This window comes from Petromyzon marinus, chromosome 73 (genome assembly GCF_048934315.1).
Source record: "Petromyzon marinus isolate PM22_M1 ecotype Great Lakes invasive population chromosome 73, UKy_Petmar_22M1.pri1.0, whole genome shotgun sequence".
Classification (NCBI taxonomy): Eukaryota; Metazoa; Chordata; class Hyperoartia; order Petromyzontiformes; family Petromyzontidae; genus Petromyzon; species Petromyzon marinus.
In genome coordinates, this window is record NC_133739.1 from 7,725,965 (window position 1) to 7,735,245 (window position 9,281).

General features: G+C 49.5%; 1 long non-coding RNA gene across 1 annotated transcript; it reads left to right on the forward strand.

The window, feature by feature from the left end:
* The first annotated feature begins 2,738 nt into the window (after window positions 1-2,738).
* LOC142906983 (uncharacterized) lies at window positions 2,739-5,323 on the forward strand. Its single transcript, XR_012930611.1, has 3 exons — window positions 2,739-3,186; window positions 3,348-4,215; window positions 4,369-5,323. It is a non-coding gene; the product is annotated as an uncharacterized LOC142906983 (long non-coding RNA).
* Window positions 5,324-9,281: the final 3,958 nt, after the last annotated feature.

Genomic DNA, 9,281 nt, shown 5'->3' on the forward strand with positions numbered 1-9,281 from the left:
GTCTCTATGAGTCTCTATGGGTCTCTATGGGTCTCTATGGGTCTCTGAGTCTCTATGAGTCTCTATGGGTCTCTATGAGTCTCTGTGGGTCTCTGTGGGTCTCTATGGGTCTCTATGAGTATGGGTCTCTGCGGGTCTCTTTGGGTCTCTATGGGTCTCTGTGGGTCTCTATGGGTCTCTATGAGTATGGGTCTCTATGGGTCTCTATGGGTCTCTGTGAGTCTCTATGAGTCTCTATGGGTCTCTATGAGTCTCTATGGGTCTCTATGGGTCTCTGTGGGTCTCTATGGGTCTCTATGGGTCTATGTGGGTCTCTATGAGTCTCTATGAGTCTCTATGCGTCTCTATAGGTCTCTATGGGTATGGGTCTCTATGAGTCTCTATGGGTCTCTGTGGGTCTCTATGGGTCTCTATGGGTCTCTATGGGTATGGGTCTCTATGGGTCTCTATGGGTCTCTATGAGTCTCTATGGGTCTCTATGGGTCTCTATGGGTATGGGTCTCTATGAGTCTCTATGGGTCGCTATGGGCCTCTGATTTTCTATGAGTCTCTGGGTCTCTATGGGTCTCTATGAGTCTCTATGGGTCTCTATGAGTCTCTATGGGTCTCTTTGAGTCTCTATGCGTCTCTATGGGTCTCTATGGGTCTCTGATTCTCTATGAGTCTCTGGGTCTCTATGGGTCTCTATGAGTCTCTATGGGTCTCTATGAGTCTCTATGGGTCTCTATGAGTCTCTATGAGTCTCTATGGGTCTCTATGAGTCTCTATGGGTCTCTATGAGTATGGGTCTCTATGAGTCTCTATGAGTCTCTATGGGTCTCTGTGGGTCTCTATGGGTCTCTATGGGTCTCTATGAGTCTCTATGGGTCTCTATGAGTATGGGTCTCTATGAGTCTCTATGCGTCTCTATGGGTCTCTGTGGGTCTCTATGGGTCTCTATGGGTCTCTATGGGTCTCTATGAGTCTCTATGGGTCTCTATGAGTCTCTATGGGTCTCTATGAGTCTCTATGAGTCTCTATGGGTCTCTATGAGTCTATATGGGTCTCTATGAGTCTCTATGGGTCTCTATGAGTCTCTATGGGTCTCTATGGGTCTCTATGAGTCTCTGTGGGTCTCTATGAGTCTCTATGAGTCGCTATGAGTCTCTGTGGGTCTCTGTGGGTCTCTATGAGTCTCTATGGGTCTCTATGAGTCTCTATGGGTCTCTATGAGTCTCTATAGGTCTCTATGAGTCTCTATGAGTCTCTGTGGGTCTCTATGGGTCTCTTTGAGTCTCTATGGGTCTCTGTGAGTCTCTGTGGGTCTCTATGAGTCTCTGTGGGTCTCTATGAGTCTCTGTGGGTCTCTGTGGGTCTCTATGAGTCTCTGTGGGTCTCTATGAGTCTCTATGAGTCTCTCTGGGTCTCTATGAGTCTCTATGAGTCTCTGTGGGTCTCTATGAGTCTCTATGGGTCTCTATGAGTCTCTATGGGTCTCTATGAGTCTCTATGGGTCTCTATAAGTCTCTATGAGTCTCTATGGGTCTCTATGGGTCTCTATGAGTCTCTGTGGGTCTCTGTGGGTCTCTATGGGTCCCACCGCTCCCCCACGCGTCACGGCGCGGATGCTCCGACCCCTCCCACTCGGACGTCAGTGATGATGCACGCCCAAGCCACACCGCTGCCACGCCCCCTGCACCTCGCCCCCCCCCCTTCAGACCGCCTAAGCCCCGCCCCAGGCTCGTCACGTGACCTGGCGCTCTGTATAAATGGCGGACGCGCGCGTGCCGTGTGCACAAAGACGCCTCGCCGCCTCCGGACGTCACAATGGGAGCGGCCGTGCACGTGGGGCGAGTTACACACACAGCTACACACAGCTACACACACACACAGCTACACACACACACAGCTACATACACAGCTACACACACAGCTACACACACACAGTTACACATACACACAGCTACACACACTCACAGCTACACACACAGCTACACACACACAGCTACACACACAGCTACACACACAGCTACACACACACAGAGCTACACACACACAGCTATGCACACAGCTACACACACACACACAGCTACATACTCACAGCTACACACACACACAGCTACACACAAACAGCTACACATACAGCTACACACACTCACAGCTACACACACACACAGATACACACAGCTACACACACAGCTCTACACACACACACACAGCTACACACACACACAGCTCTACACACACAGCTACACTCACAGCTACACACACACAGCTACACTCACAGCTACACACACACAGCTACACACACAGCTACACATACACAGCTACACACAGCTACACACACAAAGCTACACATAGCTACACACACACACAGCTACACACACAGCTACACACACACACACAGCTACACACACACAGCTACACTCACAGCTACACACACACAGCTACACACACAGCTACACATACACAGCTACACACAGCTACACACACAAAGCTACACATAGCTACACACACGCACAGCTACACTCACAGCTACACACACAGCTACACACACAGCTACACACACACAGCTACACACACAGCTACACACACACACAGCTACACACACAGCTACACACACACACACAGCTACACACACAGCTACACACACACGCAACTACACACACACAGCTACACACGCACAGTGTGTGTGTGTGTGGTAGTGTATAGTGTGTGAGTGTAGTAGTGTGTATGAGGGTAGTGTGTGAGTGTAGTAGTGTATAGTGTAGTGTGTGAGTGTAGTAGTGTATAGTGTAGTGTGTGTTAGTGTAGTAGTGTATAGAGTAGTGTGTGTGTGAGTGTAGTAGTGTATCGAGTAGTGTGTGTGAGTGTAGTAGTGTAGAGTAGTGTGTGAGTGTAGTAGTGTATAGTGTAGTGTGTGTGTGAGTGTATAGTGTAGTGTGAGTGTATAGTGTAGTGTGTGTGTGAGTGTATAGTGTAGTGTGTGTGTGAGTGTAATAGTGTATAGTGTGTGTGAGTTTAGTAGTGTAGTGTGTGAGTGTGAGTGTAGTAGTGTAGTGTGTGAGTGTGAGTGTAGTAGTGTATAGTGTAGTGTGTGTGTGAGTGTAGTAGTGTAGAGTGTAGTGTGTGAATGTAGTAGTGTGTAGTGTAGTGTGTGTGTGAGTGTAGTAGTGTATAGTGTAGTGTGTGTGTGTGAGTGTAGTAGTGTAGAGTGTTGTGTGTGTGTGTAGTAGTGTAGTGTGTGTGTGAGTGTGTATAGTGTAGTGTGTGTGAGTGTATAGTGTAGTGTGTGTGTGAGTGTAATAGTGTATAGTGTGTGTGAGTTTAGTAGTGTAGTGTGTGAGTGTAGTAGTGTAGTGTGTGAGTGTGAGTGTAGTAGTGTATAGTGTAGTGTGTGTGTGAGTGTAGTAGTGTGTAGTGTAGTGTGTGTGTGTGAGTGTAGTAGTGTATAGTGTAGTGTGTGTGAGTGTAGTAGTGTAGAGTGTTGTGTGTGTGTGTGTAGTAGTGTATAGTGTAGTGTGTGTAGTAGTGTATAGTGTGTGTGTGTGTGAGTGTAGTAGTGTATAGTGTAGTGTGTGTGAGTGTAGTAGTGTATAGTGTAGTGTGTGTAGTAGTGTATAGTGTGTGTGTATGGGAGTGTAGTAGTGTATAGTGTAGTAGTGTATAGTGTGTGTGTGAGTGTAGTAGTGTATAGTGTAGTGTGTCTGAGTGTAGTAGTGTATAGTGTAGTGTGTGTGAGTAGTAGTGTATAGTGTAAGTGTGTGTGTGTGAGTGTAGTAGTATATAGTGTGTGTGTGTATAGTAGTGTGTGTGTGTGTGAGTATAGTAGTGTGTAGTGTGTGAGTGTAGTAGTGTATAGTGTAGTGCGTGTGTGAGTGTAGTAGTGTATAGTGTAGTGCGTGTGTGAGTGTAGTAGTGTATAGTGTAGTGTGTGTGTGAGTGTAGTAGTGTATAGTGTAGTGTGTGTGTGTGAGTGTAGTAGTGTATAGTGTAGTGTGTGTGTGAGTGTAGTAGTGTATAGTGTAGTGTGTGTGAGTGTAGTAGTGTATAGTGTAGTGTGTGTGAGTGAGTGTAGTAGTGTATAGTGTAGTGTGTGTGAGTGTAGTAGTGTATAGTGTAGTGTGTGTGTGAGTGTAGTAGTGTAGAGTGTAGTGTGTGAATGTAGTAGTGTGTAGTGTAGTGTGTGTGTGAGTGTAGTAGTGTATAGTGTAGTGTGTGTGTGTGAGTGTAGTAGTGTAGAGTGTTGTGTGTGTGTGTAGTGTGTGTGTGAGTGTGTATAGTGTAGTGTGTGTGAGTGTATAGTGTAGTGTGTGTGTGAGTGTAATAGTGTATAGTGTGTGTGAGTTTAGTAGTGTAGTGTGTGAGTGTAGTAGTGTAGTGTGTGAGTGTGAGTGTAGTAGTGTATAGTGTAGTGTGTGTGTGAGTGTAGTAGTGTGTAGTGTAGTGTGTGTGTGTGAGTGTAGTAGTGTATAGTGTAGTGTGTGTGTGAGTGTAGTAGTGTAGAGTGTTGTGTGTGTGTGTAGTAGTGTATAGTGTAGTGTGTGTAGTAGTGTATAGTGTATAGTGTGTGTGTGAGTGTAGTAGTGTATAGTGTAGTGTGTGTGAGTGTAGTAGTGTATAGTGTAGTGTGTGTAGTAGTGTATAGTGTGTGTGTATGGGAGTGTAGTAGTGTATAGTGTAGTAGTGTATAGTGTGTGTGTGAGTGTAGTAGTGTATAGTGTAGTGTGTCTGAGTGTAGTAGTGTATAGTGTAGTATGTGAGTGTAGTAGTGTATAGTGTAGTGTGTGTGAGTAGTAGTGTATAGTGTAAGTGTGTGTGTGTGAGTGTAGTAGTATATAGTGTGTGTGTGTATAGTAGTGTGTGTGTGTGAGTATAGTAGTGTGTAGTGTGTGAGTGTAGTAGTGTATAGTGTAGTGCGTGTGTGAGTGTAGTAGTGTATAGTGTAGTGCGTGTGTGAGTGTAGTAGTGTAGTGTGTGTGTGAGTGTAGTAGTGTATAGTGTAGTGTGTGTGTGTGAGTGTAGTAGTGTATAGTGTAGTGTGTGTGTGAGTGTAGTAGTGTATAGTGTAGTGTGTGTGAGTGTAGTAGTGTATAGTGTAGTGTGTGTGAGTGAGTGTAGTAGTGTATAGTGTAGTGTGTGTGAGTGTAGTAGTGTATAGTGTAGTGTGTGTGTGAGTGTAGTAGTGTATAGTGTAGTGTGTGTGTGAGTGTAGTAGTGTATAGTGTAGTGCGTGTGTGAGTGTAGTAGTGTATAGTGTTGTGTGTGTGAGTGTACTAGTGTATAGTGTAGTGTGAGTGTAGTAGTGTATAGGGTAGTGTGTGTGTGTGAGTGTAGTAGTGTATAGGGTAGTGTCTGTGTGTGAGTGTAGTAGTGTATAGTGTAGTGTGTGTGTGTGAGTGTAGTAGTGTATAGTGTAGTGTGTGTGTGAGTGTAGTAGTGTATAGTGTAGTGTGTGTGTGAGTGTAGTAGTGTATAGTGTAGTGTGTGTGTGTGAGTGTAGTAGTGTATAGTGTAGTGTGTGTGTGAGTGTAGTAGTGTATAGTGTAGTGTAGTAGCTCTACCCTGCGCTACGTACCTGGCGACCTGAGTTCGATTCCCGCTCACGGCCAACACCACCACAGTGACAGTGATTCTCTGAACCGGTCCTGGGCCTCCCCAAGGTCGACTCAGCCTCAACTGAGTACCTGGTGTAGCGGCGATGGTGTAGTAGTAGTGAATGAACATCGCCACTAGAGAGACAAAGGCGGCCGGACGTGGTGCTGGCCACCCCACCCCCTCGTGTGCCGTTCCGGCCTTCATTGGTGGTGCTGGCTAACAGCACTTGCCCCTACAGTCTGTTAAGACTATAGGGCGATCTTTGTCTTTGTAACTGTGTGTGTGTGTAACCGTGTGTGTGTCTGTGACTGTGTGTGTCTGTGACTGTGTGTGTGTCTGTGACTGTGTGTCTAAATGTGTGTGTGTAACTGTGTGTGCCTTTGTGTGTGTGTGTGTGTCACTGTGTGTGACACACACACACACAGACAAGGTCCCATCGGTGAGCTCCTCCGGCGGGCAAGGCTGTGATGGCTGGGTCATGTAGCCCGCATGCCCATGCCCAGCCACCGCATGCCGAAACAGCTTTTGTTCGGCCGGATTGAGGGGGCTAAATGGGCGCCGCACGGGCTAGAGAAGAGATGGAGTGATGTGGTACAGGAGGACGTGGAGCTGAGTGGACTTGCCGATGACTGGTACCAGCGGTGTCAAGATCGGCCTCTGTGGAGGAGGCTCGAGAAGGACGCTACTGGGCAGTTTGAGGTAGTCGCCCTCCAAAAACAATGGACGGAGGAGCGACGCTCACAACAACGAGCGGAGCGCCGGGTGGCTAAAGCACAGCAGGTTGGCACACTAGGGGACACAGGTGGTGCATCAGTAGGTCATCTCAGTCAGTCGACCCGTGGCACCTGGGTCTGCCCCGTGACCTCCTGCCGGCGGGCATTCGATACTCCACGTGGCCTCAAGGTGTACATGGCGTGGCACAAGCGTCGTGGTGACGTCACCGCCATTTGGTGGCGAAAGGCGGGTGTTGTTGTTGTTGTTGTATCTGTGACTGTGTGTGTCTGTGACTGTGTGTGTTTGTGTGTGTGTGTAACTGTGTTGCCCTGGTGGTCCCCCTCTTTAAGAAGGGAGACCGCACAGACACTATACAGTGTGTGCCAGGAAAGGTCCTGGCAAGGATTTTTCAACATCGCCTTGCCAGGCACGCTGAGGAGAGGCTTGCGGAGCCCCAATGCGATTTCAGGAAAGGGCGGTCCTGCACAGATGCCATATTTTCTGTCCGTTTGCTACAGCAGAGGTGTAGGGAATTCCAACAAGACCTACATCTCTGCTTTATTGACCTGGTCAAGGCCTATGATACCATCAGTAGGCCTGGGCTCTGGGTCGTTCTTCATGCTTTTGGAGTACCTGACCCTCTGCTCACGATCATTAAGGACCTTCATGATGGTGAGCGGGCCCGGGTAAAACTACGTGGCCGGGAGTCAGAGCCATTCCCTGTACAGCTTGGGGTGCGACAGGGATGTCCTCTGGCTCCCACATTATTTAACATCTATTTTGACCACGTAGTTCGTGAAGCCTTCAATAGCTGTACCGGGGGAATCTCCATATGGTACAGATATAATGGGAGGCTAATCGATGCCCGGGTGCGGTCAAGGGATGGCTCCCTATTGCTCAACCACGTTATGTATGCTGATGATTTGGTAATAGCTGATCAGTCAGAGGAGGAGTTGGAGATGCTGCTGCTGAGACTGGAGCGTGCCACTAAGAGGTGGGGCCTTACCATCAGCCCCACCAAAACTAAGCACCTGCCTGGGTATTTTGTACCATCGGACACTCCACCCCCACAACTCCCAATCGGTGATGGGGCAGTTGTGGAGAGAGTGGAGAGTTTCCCATACCTGGGCAGTGTGCTTATGACTGGCTCCAGTTTAACAGCAGAGGTCTCACTCCGAATCAGTCGAGCGGCAATATCTTTTCATCGGTTGCGTAACGCTGTGTGGAAGCTACCTGGTCTGTCGCTCCGCACTAAGCTTCAGGTCTTCTCGGCCACGGTCATTCCCTCCCTTCTCTACGCTTGCGAAACGTGGACCCCCCTAATGGAACATCTTCGCCGGTTAGAAACATTTAGGCTGGCCTGCCTACGATCCATCCTGGGTTTAACCAGACTGGATTGTGTGAGGAGCTCACAAATCCTTGAAAGATCTGGGCAGGGTCCCATCGGTGAGCTCCTCCGGCAGGCAAGGCTGCGATGGCTGGGTCATGTAGCCCGCATGCCCAGCCACCGCATGCCGAAACAGCTTTTGTTTGGCCGGATTGAGGGGGCTAAGCGGGCGCGGCACGGGCTAGAGAAGAGATGGAGTGATGTGGTACAGGAGGACGTAGAGCTGAGTGGACTTGCCGATGACTGGTACCAGCGGTGTCAAGATCGGCCTCTGTGGAGGAGGCTCGTGAAGGATGCTACTGGGCAGTTGGAGGCAGTCGCCCTCCAACAACAACGGAGGGCGGAGGAGCGACGCTCACAACAACGAGCGGAGCGCCGGGTGGCTAAAGCACAGCAGGTTGGCACAGTAGGGGGCACAGGTGGTGCATCAGCCAGTCATCTCAGTCAGTCGACCCGTGGCACCTGGGTCTGCCCAGTGACCTCCTGCCAGCGGGCGTTCGACACGTCACGTGGCCTCACGGTGCACATAGCCTGGCACAAGCGTCGTGGTGACGTCACCGCCACTTAGTGGCGAATGGCGGTTGTTGTTGTAACTGTGTAACTGTGTGTGTAACTGTGTGTGTAACTGTGTGTGTGTGTGTAACCGTCTGTGTGTGTAACTGTGTGTGTGTGTAACTGTGTGTGTGTGTAACTGTCTGTGTGTGTGTAACTGTGTGTGTGTGTGTGTAACTGTGTAACTGTGTGTGCAACTGCGTGTGTAACTGTGTGTGTGTGTGTGTAACTGTGTGTGTGTGTAACTGTGTGTGTGTGTGTAACTGTGTGTGTGTGTAACTGTGTGTGTCTCTCTTCGCCTCAGGATCATCCTCTGCCTCTTGGCTGCTGTTGGAGCTGCTGAATCATGTGAGTTGCATCCATCACTCAACGAGCCATTCCTCACCCCCTGCTCCACCACCCAAACTCACCCCGTTCCCCACCCAAACTCACCACTTGTCCCACCCCCCCTCACCCCCTGTCCCACCCCCCCTCACCCCCTGTCCCACCCCCCCGCAGGCCCGGCGTGTCACGTGAGGGACGTGGTGGCTGGAGCCGCTTCTCTGCGGCAGTGCTGGGGCTGCTGCCCCTCCCGCTCGTTCCCCACCCCACGGGCGGCGCTCGACGCGATGGCGTCTCCCAAGAACCTCACCTCGGAGTCTCGCTGCTGCGTGGCCATCACGGTGAGACTAACACTAACTAGTACTACTAACTAGTACTACTAACTAGTACCACTAACTAGCACTAACTAGTACTAGTTAGTGTTAGTGGCGGTAGCGATGGCGTCTCCCAAGAACCTCACCTCGGAGTCTCGCTGCTGCGTGGCCATCACGGTGAGACTAACACTAACTAGTACTACTAACTAGTACTACTAACTAGTACCACTAACTAGCACTAACTAGTACTAGTTAGTGTTAGTGGCGGTAGCGATGGCGTCTCCCAAGAACCTCACCTCGGAGTCTCGCTGCTGCGTGGCCATCACGGTGAGACTACCACTACCAACTAGTGCTACTAACTAGCACTAACTAGTGCTAGTTAGTGTTAGTGGCGGTAGCGATGGCGTCGCCCAAGA